Raw genomic sequence first — 14,048 nt, forward strand, 5'->3', positions numbered from 1 at the left:
TAATCGGCGTGTTTTCATCAGTGACTAGTATTATATTATAGGTTATTTTGTGCTCTTTGTACTCATCTCCATGGGTTTGCTTTTTCTATAGATGTATTTTGGTGTCAGTGAGGCCCACAGACTTGTCATTTGGTTCCTCTTCTTCATCTCCATGGGGACTGCCTTTGTTCAAGCTTTCTTTTCCCTTCCCACCCTCCAGCTCACACTTCTCCAAAGCAAGATGATCATACCTTTTACTTCCATACATCCTTTGGTATTGCACACATCAGGATAATATCTGAACACTTGAGCTGAGTGTACAGGGCTTTACACAACCAATGGTGTTCCTGCTCTCTTTTTCCATATCCTCTCTTCCTTGTTTTCTTCCACCCCTGCCAAGCCCTCAGTTTTATTCTTAGTGCTCCCATGGGACTTTGCACCCACTGCAACTTATCTTTCCAACATTTCTAGATAAAATGACAAAGTATTAAGTTCAGGCTCTGGAGTCACCCAAGCCCCATTCCAATCTCAGCCCTGCTGCTTAGGAACCCAGCCTAATGATTAGGAGTTGATTAAGTGGATGATACCTTCCTGTACTAGAATGCTGATGGTGAGCAAGTTATTTCATCTCTGTTTCAAGGATGATGATAGTAAGAATCATATCTACTTTCCAGGGCTATTGATTGAGGATGAATACTTGAAGCACTTCATGGCACCTTGATGTAAGAAACATTAACTTGGGGCTGGGGATATGGCCTAGTGGCAAGAGTGCTTGTCTTGTATGCATGAAGCCCTGGGTTCAATTCCCCAGCACCACATATACAGAAAACGGCCAGAAGTGGCGCTGTGGCTCAAGTGGCAGAGTGCTACCCTTGAGCAAAAAGAAACCAGGGACAGTGCTCAGGCCCTGAGTCCAAGGCCCAGGACTGGCAAAAAACAAAAAAAAATTAACTATAAATATTACAGTTATCTCCCTGAGTTTGAGTGCCTTGATGTTGATCTCTTTTTGTAAAAATTCTTTATTAAATGATTACCTGGGTAATTCTTCTTAGTTATTTCTTGACTGCAGCATTTGAACAGTGTCCCAAATTATGCTAATAAAAAATGCCACTACTATATTGCCCGGTGCCAGCAGATAGATCATACCTGTAATCCTAGCTACTCATGAGGCTAGGCAGATGTAAGGACCACAGTTCAAAGCCAATCCTGGGCAGGCAAGAAAGCTCAAGAACAGCACCTAGGTGCTCAGGACCAGGATGTGCGCCTGTGCGCCACCCCCCCGCCCCACTATTAGTATCTTCATAAACATTTTATTTTCATTTGTGTTATTTCTTTGGACTATAGTTGCCTGAATGGAATCATCATTTAGCAATATAATTTTATAGCTCTTGTATACATATCCATACATTATTCTGTAATGTTTATACTATGACCACTTCTGTACTTGGCTCTAGGGAAATAGTTTTTTTTTTTTTTTTTTGGCCAGTCCTGGGCCTTGGACTCAGGGCCTCAGCACTGTCCCTGGCTTCTTCCCGCTCAAGGCTAGCACTCTGCCACTTGAGCCACAGCGCCGCTTCTGGCCATTTTCTGTATATGTGGTGCTGGGGAATCGAACCTAGGGCCTCGTGTATCCGAGGCAGGCACTCTTGCCACTAGGCTATATCCCCAGCCCCGTCTAGGGAACTAGTTTTAAGATTACATTTTTGTATGGTAGTAAGTGGTTATGAAATATTATGTTTTTTCAGTTTGGCTGCTACTGGCTTTGAAAATAATTTTATTTATTTCTTTATTTGCTGGTCCTGGGGCTTACACTCAGGGCCCAGGCTCTGTCCCTGAGCTTCTTTTTTTTTTTGGCCAGTCCTGGGCTTGGACTCAGGGACTGAGCGCTGTCCCTGGCTTCTCTTTTTTGCTCAAGGCTAGCACTCTGCCGCTTGAGCCACAGTGCCACTTCTGGCCATTTTCCACATATGTGGTGCTGGGGAATTGAACCTAGGGCTTCATGTATACAAGGCAAGCACTCTTGCCACTAGGCCATATTCCCAGCCCTATGTTCCTGAGCTTCTTTAGCTCAAGGCTAGTGCTCTATCACTTGAGCCACAGTGCTACTTCCAGCCTTTTCTGAGTAGTTTATTGAAGATAAGAGCCTAATGGACTTTGCTGTCTAGGCTGGCTTCGAACTACCATCCACAATTCTCAGCCTTCAGAATAGTTAGGATTGTAGGCATGAGCCACTGGCACCCAGCTCTATTTACTTTTTGGTAGGTCTGTGGTGACACATGGGACTTTGTAATTTTAATGAGCTTCCCGATATGTGTAGTACGTGACTATTTTTATAATGTATTAACTTCTCGTTTATCTTCCTTAATTACATATATGAGTATATATTTGTATCCATTTCCATCAGTATGTTTTGAATAGGAAGCTTCTATTGTTTATACTTAGCCTAGGTAATTTCCTTCATTCTCAGTTTCCTCTAGATATAGTTCATGTTTTAGTGTGTTTTATTTTAATTTACCTATTGTTTCTGTGGATTTAATGAACTCCACTAAGTAAATTAACGGAATGTTAGAGATTACAAAGATTTGAACATCACAATCCTTATTTATTGCTTTTCTTTTTTCTTTTGTATTTCCGCAGTTCTGGGAATGGAACCCAGTACATAGGAGACAAGTGAGCAATATCCCATCCTGTGGCATTCTAAGACAAGCTATTGGTATGTAGCTCAGGCTCACTATCTAATTCAGGCTGGCTTGGAACATGCGATGCTCTTGTCTCAGCTTCCAGAGTGCTACAACTAGAGGTATGAAGCATCATATCTGGCTCTTTGTTCTTTTTAAAGAATGCTTATTCTTTTTTTTCTTTTTGCCAGTCCTGGGGCTTGAACTCAAGACCTGAGCACTGTCCCTGGCTTCCTTTTGCTCAAGGCTAGAACTCTTACCACTTGAGCCACAGAGCCACTTCCTGCTTTTTCTGTTTATGTGGTGCTGAGGAGTCGAACCCAAGGCTTCATGCATACTCAGCAAGCATTCTACCACTAAGCCACATTCCTAGCCCCTCCTTACTCTTTTTATAGATGAGGAAAGCAAGGGTCAGGAAGCTTAATGCCACAAAAATGTAGCCCAAAGCAAAACTCCTGTAGCTAGGGTAAACAGAATGCTTTCTAGGTAATTTCTTAAAAGGAATACATGGGTTTACCTATACAAAATTGGGTCTGCTTGAGCCATGAAGATGTGTGTTATGTAATGTTTTACTAACCCAGAGGTAAAATACGTGACTAGCATGGCCCTGAGTTCTATCCCCAGCAACACACACACACACCCCCGTCCTTTCTACATAGCAGTCCTTTTGCTCTTTTGTAATATACAATAATGACAGTCACAGAGTTGCTTATGAGAATAAAAATATTACAGCTGATGCCAGTGGCTCATGCCCTCATCACTCAAGGAGGCTGAGATCTGATGGATCATAGTTTGAGACTAGCCTGGACTCCTTCTCCAAAATAACCAGCAAAAATAACACTCAAGTGGTGGCATGCCAGCCTAAGAAGCATGAGAACCTAAGCTTGGACCCCAGTACTGGCAAAAAAATATTAAAAATAATGCAAGATTAGAAATAAATGCCTAATGCTTAGGGATTGAATTAACTATGGTATTTTCATGTAGTGGAATACATGAACTCATTAAAATCATACTGTAGAACACTTAATAACATAGTTCCATGTAAATACATATTTAAAGCAAAAAATACTAGACCATAATATACATACTTTTATAACTATATACCTATATATGTGCATGAATATATATTCACATATATGTGTGTATATACAGATATGTGTGCATATACACATAATGTCTGCATAGGTATATAAAATTAAGACTACGGCATTGGCACAAGAAGATAAACCAGTAGAAAGAATATATGAAATCCAGATACGATGTCTCCTATATATGGTGGCAGGATGAAGATGGATATTCTTTTTATTTTTTGGCCAGTCCTGGGCCTTGGACTCAGGGCCTGAGCACTGTCCCTGGCTTCTTCCCGCTCAAGGCTAGCACTCTGCCACTTGAGCCACAGCGCTGCTTCTGGCCGTTTTCTGCATATGTGGTGCTGGGGAATCGAACCTAGGGCCTCGTGTATCCGAGGCAGGCACTCTTGCCACTAGGCTATATCCCCAGCCCCAGATGGATATTCTTTTTAATAAATAGTTTGGACAATTAAATATTCATATAAAATGAGCTTTGACTTAATGTCATATCTCACATGAAAAATTAACTTGGAGTGAAATGGCAATGCAGTATACCTTTGAAGAGTACATAAGGGAAAATATTCCTGACTTTAGGGCAGCAAAAATCTTCTTTCTTTCTTCCTTTTTCGTTTCCCCTGCTCTTTTTCCTCTACTATTTCCTCCTTAACTTCCCTTTTCTTCTCTCCCTCCTTTTCTATCCTTCCTTCCTTCTTTTTTCCCTTCCTTGCTTCCTTCCTTCTTTCTTTCCTTTCTTCCTTCCTTTCTTTGTTTCTTTCTTTTCCTCTCTCCTTCCTTCTTTTCTTTCTTTCCTCTTTTCCTTTTCTCCTCCTCCCTTCCTATCTCTTTCTTTCCTTTTTGATTTTTTGTTTACTTTTTTGAGACCAGATCTTGTTACGTCCAGTTGGCCTTGAGCTCTACCCTTAGCCCCTATGTGCTAGAATTTCAGGTATGTGCTACTGCACCTGGCATCAGTATCCTTTATGTCTAAGTATTAATTAAACTAGTGCACATTACATAAAAATGAACCATATATTTAATATTATTGCCCTGAGCCTTTCCCCCCTGTTTTCTGTTACCTTTCCCCTACTATATTTTTCAAAAAGTATAAAATGAAGACACTAACAGCTGTAATGAAAGGAACCAACAATAGAAATTACGACTTTAAAACAAAACAAAGGCAAAAGCTAGAGATAAACCTAGCTCCATTTATTGGTCTGAGCCCTGAACACAGCTGAAAATAGTTTAGAGCCTTGTTAGTTGAGAGCTGGGCTATGTTTAGCAGGAACTGTACTGGTGTGGAATGGGGTGGAGCCAAAAAGTGATAGGGCTGGTCCTCTACAGCCTCTTAAGACCATACCTGCCATTTGCTGACCAACAGCTAAGTTTAGGTCCCAGTTATTGGGATTTGGGAAGGAGAGAGAGGGGGGAAAAGTCCACAGGGGAGTGGATTGGTTATAAAGGAACACAGCCAGAGTAACTACACCCTGGCTACTCCTAGTGCACACTTTGCTTTTCATCTTGTTAGTCTTTCCTTTTTCTTTGTTTGTTTTATGAAAATGGATTGTGTCTGTGTCTGTGTGCACACACCTACACTAGTACTAGGGCTTAAACTTGGGCGTGGGCACTATCTCTTGACTTTTTCATTCAAAGTTAATGATCTACTACTTGAACCATACTTCCATGTCAGGCTTTTTTTTCCTCTCTCTCTCTCTCTCTCTAGTAATTGGAGGTAAAAGAATCTTTCCAGTTTGTCTCCCTAGGCTGGCTTCAAACTGGGAACTAGAAAGTACACTTGGAAATAGATTACCAGAAAGCCACACACCCTACTTTGTTGGAGTTCATGACTTAGAACAGCATCATTCAGCCAGTGAAAGGACTCAATTTCAATATCTTCATTTTTACAAGGAAGGTGTAAGTATACGGAAATTCATAATGGAAACATTTGGAGGATGACTTTAAATCAGTTGGTATATTGCTGTTAACTCTCAACAGATTACTTTCATCCTGAAGATAGGATGCAAACCCAACTTTGAAGGCAAGTCAAAACTGCACCAAACTCTAAGATCAAAGGTAAACTGTAAACCAAACATTCTGAATACCATTAGAAACTTGCTTCAGTAGAAATTCTGTTTCAAAATCATTCTGTTGCATGATTTTGAAATAACTTAAGATGCATACTATCTTTTCAATCCTTTGAAAGCAGAAACACTGAATATCATCGATAAAAAGCAATCTGGGAGGTAATACTAGGGTTTTGTCCAGGGTGTGGGTTCTGTTAACATTGTAACAAACTTGCTTGAGCTTAGTTTTTAAAATCAAATATGTTATCCAGGCATTGGTGGCTCATTCCTCTAATCCTAACTTTTCAGGAGGCTGGCATCTGAAGCGTGTGGTTCTAAGGCAGCCCAGGCAAACAAGTTCATGAGATTCCAATTAACCATCCAAAGGCTAGAAGTGGACGGCTCAAGTGGTGAAGCACCAGGCTTGAGCAAAAAAGCTAAGGGACAGGTCTAGGTCCTGAGGTCAAGCTCTGGTACCAAAACACATGCACACAAAGTCAAATCTTTGAGCAAATAAGAATGTGGTAGGCCAAGTAATGACAATTAAAATCTTGATGATAGTGGTGGTCATAGTAATAACCAAGGATGAACATAACCTGTAAACATGGACTGAGGTGTTAGATGCTGTTCCAAAGGTTTTTCTATGTCATCTGGTCCCACAATGACTCTAAGAAGATAGAACTTATTATACCCTTGCTTTTTTTTGTTTGTCAAGATCTTTGTGACTCTAATTTTCTTTGTGCTCTTTAAATTAGCCTAAATTATTATACAAGTTGTACACATTCATACCTGCATACAACGTACCTTGATCAAACTCTCCTCCCTTCCCAAACCTATTTCAACAAGCTTCACTGTTCCATTTTCACTCGTGTACATCAAGTATTTTTAGCCATATTCACCCTGCTTTACAGACAGAAACCCAAACTTGGAGAAGGTTAGTAGCTAACTTGTTTGGGTTTATATAGCTTAACTACTAGCAGTGATTTTTTCAAATCATCAGTATGCATTACAAAAATGAATTATCCAAATGAATCATCCAAAAATGAATTACAATTTATACCTGTACACCAATAGCAGAAATATTCAAAAGTGTGCTATGAGGTCAAGAAAAATATGTGTGTATGTGTGTGTGTGTGTGTGTGTGTGTATGTGTGAGTGTGTTGGCCCAGGGCCTTGAACTTAGGACCTGGGTGTTATCTCTGAACTTTGTGCTCAAGACTAGTGCTCTACCACTTTAGCCACAACTCTATTTTTGACTTTTCTGGTGGTGATTTAGAGATAAGAGTCTCACAGGCTTTTCTGTCCAGGCTGGCTTCAAAACATGGTCTTCACATCTAAGCTTCCTGAGTAGCCAGGATTTCAGACATGGTGCCCAGCTGAAATATTCATTTTTAAATAAATATCCAAAGTAAATCTGATCAGCCTTTGGAAAATTTTGGCTCATACCTAGGAAAAAGAGAGGCTGAGGTGTTTTTCCAGTACTGGCCTTCCCTATCTGGCTGAATAGTAGATCATTTGCTCAACTGAGATTATATGTTCCTATAGTAAACAAAGGGTGCATCTGTATTTTATTGCTTAATGAAAATAAGGCCTAACTTGATCTTGACCCAAATCAATATCCAATTCCATTTAGCCTCTATTTTGCCATAAACTCTTTTTTTTTTTTTTTTTTTTTGCCAGTCCTGGGCCTTGGACTCAGGGCCTCAGCACTGTCCCTTGGACTCAGGGCCTCAGCACTGTCCCTGGCTTCCTTTTTGCTCAAGGCTAGCACTCTGCCACTTGAGCCACAGCACCACTTCTGGCCGTTTTCTGTATATGTGGTGCTGGGGAATCGAACCCAGGGCCTCGTGTATACGAGGCAAGCTCTCTCACCACTAGGCCATATCCCCAGCCTATTGCCATAAACTCTTCTGAACTTTTTTTTTTTTTCTTTTTTGGCGGTACTGAGGTTTGAACTCAAGGCCTCACACTTGCTAGGCAGGTACTCTAATGCTGAGCTACTTCTCCAGCCCTGCTTTTGTTCTTGTTTTTAATCCCACACTATTGTTACTTAGATAAGATTCCTTAGTTTGTATTCCCAGTGTTAACTTGGAGACCACTTCACCCCCTTCTCTGTCCACCCATGGCCCTGAGTAGCTGCCAGCTTCTTACATCTCTCCTCAGCAATAGTGAGGCGGATTCCTTCAAGGCTTGTTACCTTTGTCAGTGACGTTAAGTATCTGAAGCCAAATGGCAAAGCTATTGCCATGGATACCATTCACATGAGCTATATCAAAAGAACCAGGATGCCTCTCTCTGTCAGTGATCACACCAATTCTTCCCAAGTTAGCACCTTTGGTTGCCAATGAAAACTGGAGAAAATCGGCTATCTTGCCAGTCTCTAGGTTGATCTGAACGGTGTCATTCCCCTTGATGAGGGGGTCTGGGTAGCGAATGGTGCAAGCATCGTGGGTCACCAGATGAGGGATTTGTGCCCACAAAGACCTTTCTCACTTTGCACAACTTGTACTTGGCTTTCTCAGATGTAAAGCGATGGACAGCAAAGCGACCACTAGTGTCATAGTGTCTCTCCCATCTTGGGGATGCTTATGACATTCATAAAACCTGCAGGGTAAGTTATATCAGTCCTGGCTTTGACATCAGTCTTAATGAAGCACTGCATGCAACGCTTCTTTATTTCATCTCCTGTCAGGGCATACTTAAGCCTGTTTCTAAGGAAAATGATGAGAGGCAGACATTCTGTTAGCTTGTGGGTTTAGCTTGTGGCCGAGGAGCTAACACACCAGTCAGTTTATCCAGCATCCAATGCTTTGGAGCGGCTACCAGCTTCAGGCGCTTCTTAGGACCACAAGCCATGACTGCAGTAGGAAGAGAAAGAGCTTAATTTGGTTTCTTAACTAGATTTTCCTATTAGGAAGAGTCTGTGCTGTTTACCAGACATGAATTTTAGTGAGGTGGTTATAATTCTCAAGGGTAATGAACAAATGGCATTGTTCTTTCTTAATCATTGTGAGAATTCTGAATCAGTTCTCCAGAGCCAGCCTCCCCTAAATGCACTGAGAGCAATGAACTTATAAATGTGTAAGGCTCAGGGTCAACATACCTTTCTCTTTTCTCTCCTCTGTCTGTCTGTCTATCTGTCTTTCTCTTTTGAGGCAGGATCTCACAATGTGGTCCAAAGTGGGCTTGAACTCTCAGTCCCTGTGCCTCAGCCTCCGGCCTGCTGGGATTACAAAGATGTGTACCCACACTCAACTTCAACACACATTTTGAGGCCTGGCTTATTCTTTCTTTAGTATACATACCCACATCACTATACTGACAGGCACATTTGGAGACTCAGAACACTGCCAATTCCGTCCCTACAAAAGAATTCAGTTTAAAAAAGAATTCAGAAAAAATTACTCACTAGTTTCTACCTTTTCACCCTTGGCTTTCAAATATTTGTGACCTCTGGGATATTGAGGGGCATAGTGATACTTTTTTTTTTTTTTAACATCCTTGCCCTTTTGCTCTTTCAAATGTCATTTGTTTGATTTGGCTTGTGGTATAAATCTGGGAAAGACATGCAATAAACCTGGCCAGAGATAAGGCTGTGTGAAGGCTAGGCCAACCCGTATTATACACCCTCCATTCCCTATCATGGGTTCTTTAAATAGAGCAAATAAAAAACAGGCAAGGTAAAGTAATTGCACCTTCCATGGTCTCTATAAATGAGGAAGTTATCAAAGGCACTTAGCACTCACCATTCTACATGCTATATTTTTGTTGCAGGAAGATCTTGCACAGCTCTATTCATTGGCCTCCTTTCTTTTCCCAGCACTCCCAAGCCCATTCCTCTTTGGGGGCCTTTACCTCTCTACCTGTCTTGTTCTTTATCTTCAGCAAATTGTGATTCCTCCTTCTTCTGATTACTGGTTTCAGGTCCCAGTTAAACTATTTCCCCTCAGAGAGACCTTCACTGATGACAACATCTAAGGAAAACAGTTATATTACTACATTATTTGACTTTATTCACTTACCAACTACTAAAGTTTTTCCTTTTTTTCCCTTCCCTTCCCTTCCTTTCTTCCTTCCTTCTTTCTTTATGCTAGTTTGAACTCAGTGGCCTAGCACTAGTTCAGCTTTCTTACTCATTGCTGGTGATGGAGCACTTAAGCCACGCCCCTAGTCCATCATTTTGCTGGGTAATTAGAGGTGGACTCTTGTGGACTTTGCTATTCAGGTTGGCTTAATCTTATCATCTCTGTCTCCTGAGAGTCTATAGGATTATGGGTGTGAGCCACTGGCCCACTGGTATTTTTCTTATTGTTATTTTTACTGAGTTTAACTTTTTTTTTTTATTGGTCCAGTTACTTGAACTCTCAGGTCTCTATGGCAAATGAATCAACCTACACCTTCTTTTTTTTTTTTTTTTTTTTTTGCCAGTCCTGGGCCTTGGACTCAGGGCCTGAGCACTGTCCCTGGCTTCCTTTTGCTCAAGGCTAGCACTCTGCCACTAGAGCCACAGCCCCACTTCTGGCCATTTTCTATGTACGTGGTGCTGGGGAATCAAACTCAGGGCTTCATGTATACGAGTCAAGCACTCTTGCCACTAGGCCATATTCCCAGCCCCCAATCTACATCTTCTTATTCAGACTTTACAGTCTACTACAACATGACTCTCTGGGGCCTTCAGTCTGTCTACAGGGAGCAAATGCCTTTAGATGGTCACATGAAGGCACAGTCCTTGGCCAAGGTCAGTTATAGTTGAAATGGACTGAATTTGAATTCTGGCTCTACCACAATCTCTTTGGGTAACTCAGATTTAAAGCTCCAGAAGTGGCAGATAGTGGACCAGAATTTGTATAGCCTGTAACAGGTTGGTTCTGAGAAAACCCTCCACTAAGGGTTGGTCTTGTTGTGCCAAGTCATGAGACCACCACCAAGAAGACCACCGAGACTCAGACATTTCAAAATGCAAAAGCAAGGCAAGGCTTTATTTAAGTGAGCTGCAACTTGGGCCTCATCCTACCCACCGATACAGCAGAGGTTAGGAGGGAGCCGCAGCTTACAGGTTCGACTGTGTTTCTCCTGCCCCTGTGAGGGGGAAGACCACACAGTCTCACTGTGTCTCTCCTGCCCCTGTGAGGGGGCAGACCACACAGTCTTGAGGCTCTCTCTCTCCCGTTCCTGTGTAGGAGCGGACCAGACAACCCCGAATATAGAGTGGACTGGACGGGCGCCCGTTAGAAGGGCCTCCCAGTCCAGTCCTTCAGGTTCAGGGTGGTAGTGGGAAGCCTGAGCCCCCTGTGGAGGGCTTGAGGTGTCCCCCAAGTCCTCCAGGACTGCCCATACGAGCGTGTCCACTCCGGCTGGTCCTTCACAACCTACAGGTTCAGATTCAGGCGGCTGGCCTAAACAGAAAACAAAACTACAAATCACACAGACACAGACACACAGAATGAACAGCCCTATTTTCTTACCTTCGGAGTCTAGGGTCTCGGGGGGGGTCTCTGGGGCCATCCCGGACGAGCCCCCAAATCTTGTGCCAAGTCGCAAGACCACCACCAAGAAGACCACCAAGACTCAGACATTCCAAAATGCAAAAGCAAGGCAAGGCTTTATTTAAGCGAGCTGCAACTCGGGCCTCGTCCTACCCACCGACACAGCGGAGGTTAGGAGGGAGCCTCGAGCTGTGATTACACAGGGCTTATAAAGGCAAAGAACAAGGTTACAACAATCAGGTGTTCAAGCAAGCAAGATTAGGACACAGGTACAAATCTGATTGGCTCAGGGTTCGATTCTAAAATGGAGTTCACGTGGTAAAATGGGGCTCATGTGGTAAAATGGGGCCTGACTTCAAAGTCTGGCACTTCAGTCTAAGCTCAGTTCCTTTCACGTTTACCATTGAAGAATTCATAAGATACTGAGTGAGAGAAAGATGAGAGACCAAGAATATGATACCGGCTGAACTTACCTTCAAGATCTCACTAGGATCCAACTGATGAGATATGGGTACTCTGTTCCTCAGGTCAACAAACTATTTTTCTATAAAGCACCAGAGAATTAATGTATTAGTTTTTGTGGGCTATATATAACCTCTGATACATAATTTCTCTTTGTTGATTGATTGCAGTACTAGGAATGGAATCTAGGACCTCATGAATGCTAGGCAAGTACTATACCACTGATCCATAACCCTAACTCTTAATTATTATATTTTTGACAACCTTGTGAAAATAAAAAAATCATTTTCCGTTTTTGGTGCAGCGCTAGGCTCTTGATGGGTTTGACTTGAGGGTTGTAGGTCACCAAGGTCTGTTGTGTGAGTCCTGAACTCACCACTCATGAGGGGGTAGACCTTTCAGACAAGCTACTTGAACTTCTTCACTCATGAACAGGAATTTCATAAACCTTCCATTCCTCTCCAGGCTTTTCACTACTCTTGATGGTCACATGTGGAAGAGCAAACTTGGTGGGAAATTCTCAAAGTTTGGGCCCTGAGGGTGGAAACTGGAAAGATGTGTAAGGGAAAACCAAGATGAGGTGTAGGATAGAGGGCTCAGACAGGAGTGGCTGTCTCCATGAACACTTTAGAGAACAAGTCTTGTCTATACTGACGTCTCAGCCAAAGACAAGACTCCAATCAGTGCTCTGGTGGCTTACATCTGTAATCCTAGCTACTCATGAGGCTGAGATCTGAAAATTAGGGTTCAAAGCTGGCCCAGGCAGGAAAGTCTATGGGACTCTTATCTCTAACTAACCACAAAAAGCTGGAAGTGGAGTTGTGGCTCAAGTGACAAAGTGCTAGCCTTGAACACAAAGGCTCAGGGACAGTGTGCCCAGGGCCAAAGTTCAAGCCTCAGGATTGGCAATCCCCCTCTCCTCAAAAGAGACAAGATTCCTAGAGAATGCCAAGGTGAATGCCCTTGGATGAACCAAGAACGGGCTTAGCTTGGGTCATTGGTGAGCCATGCTGAGATCAAGGGATCTTGGAGACATTTATTAGGGGCTTCCAAATTGCACACTTCCTCTCAGTGGCTTGAACGGTTTGGCTGTGCCAAGCCCCAGCAGCTCTCTACCATTCATCTCTGCTCAGCAGTCGATTAATGACCCAAATGCACCCCAGAGATGGGCAATCCTGGAAATTGGACCCTCCAGGGTTAGCAACAATTAAATGCATTATTTACACGAAAGAAACAAGATTTCTAGAATGAAGCTATCTCTGTTGTTTGTTGTCTGGGTAAATAGAGTCTAGTTCTATTATTCTGTGGGAGCTTTTTCTTGATGTAGTTCATTACCTTTGGAACTTAAATCACCCTCACTTTTCACTTAAACTTAGAAAATGCATATGAACAGATTGATGTAATTGAGCAGAAGGTAGAGTAGGACCAGAGCAGGGGTAATGGATGACAGAACTGTAAAGTGAGCCCTGGGTTCTGGGTTCTCCAGTTGTCACTCAGCTAAGACTATTCTCACATGGAGGCAGGGAGGCTGGGAAGTGTGCTGTGTAGTTCAAGAAAGACCTTGGCCCTCCTCAACTGTGGTGGAATTCATGAATCTACAATTCATGTACTTTATTTTTGTATCTTCCTGAAATCTCTTGCAACAAAATAGAGAGAGCAATACATTTACTGGAGAAGCTGAAGATAGTTTTACCTATTTAGAAGAGGTCAGCAGAATGACAAAAACCCAACAGAATGATTCTTTTTTTTTTTTTTTGGCCAGTCCTGGGCCTTGGACTCAGGGCCTGAGCACTGTCCCTGGCTTCTTTTTGCTCAAGGCTAGCACTCTGCCACTTGAGCCACAGCGCCGCTTCTGGCCATTTTCTGTATATGTGGTGCTGGGGAATCGAACCTAGGTCCTCGTGTATCCGAGGCAGGCACTCTTGCCACTAGGCTATATCCCCAGCCCCAGAATGATTCTTAAATCAGCAACATTGAGCTAATTGGATAATTCACCTCAAGAGACCATGGCAAAGATCAGCCTTACTCACTGGCAAGAAGCTACCCAATAATCAGAGAGCTAGAATCATGTTAAAGCCTCTCTTAAGAAAAAAGAATAGAAGAGTATGTCTCGAACTTACATATTAATTTCAAAAGGTAAAAACTGAGTGAATTCTTTGAGAATTTTAATCTGTGGCAAGTAAGTACTAGAAGATGACAAAAGCCCATTTTTCACTGAATGAGGATGGATTGAGAACATTCTTACACCACTTTCCTCCATGAATAAAATGTAAATGTAGGGCTTTACGTAGGTAATAAAATCAGGAAAATATT

General features: G+C 42.3%; 1 pseudogene; it reads right to left on the bottom strand.

The window, feature by feature from the left end:
• Positions 1-7,870: 7,870 nt before the first annotated feature.
• Positions 7,871-8,643, bottom strand: LOC125356001 (annotated as a pseudogene).
• Between the last annotated feature and the right edge of the window lie 5,405 nt (positions 8,644-14,048).

Source organism: Perognathus longimembris, chromosome 8, assembly GCF_023159225.1.
Source record: "Perognathus longimembris pacificus isolate PPM17 chromosome 8, ASM2315922v1, whole genome shotgun sequence".
Classification (NCBI taxonomy): domain Eukaryota; kingdom Metazoa; phylum Chordata; class Mammalia; order Rodentia; family Heteromyidae; genus Perognathus; species Perognathus longimembris.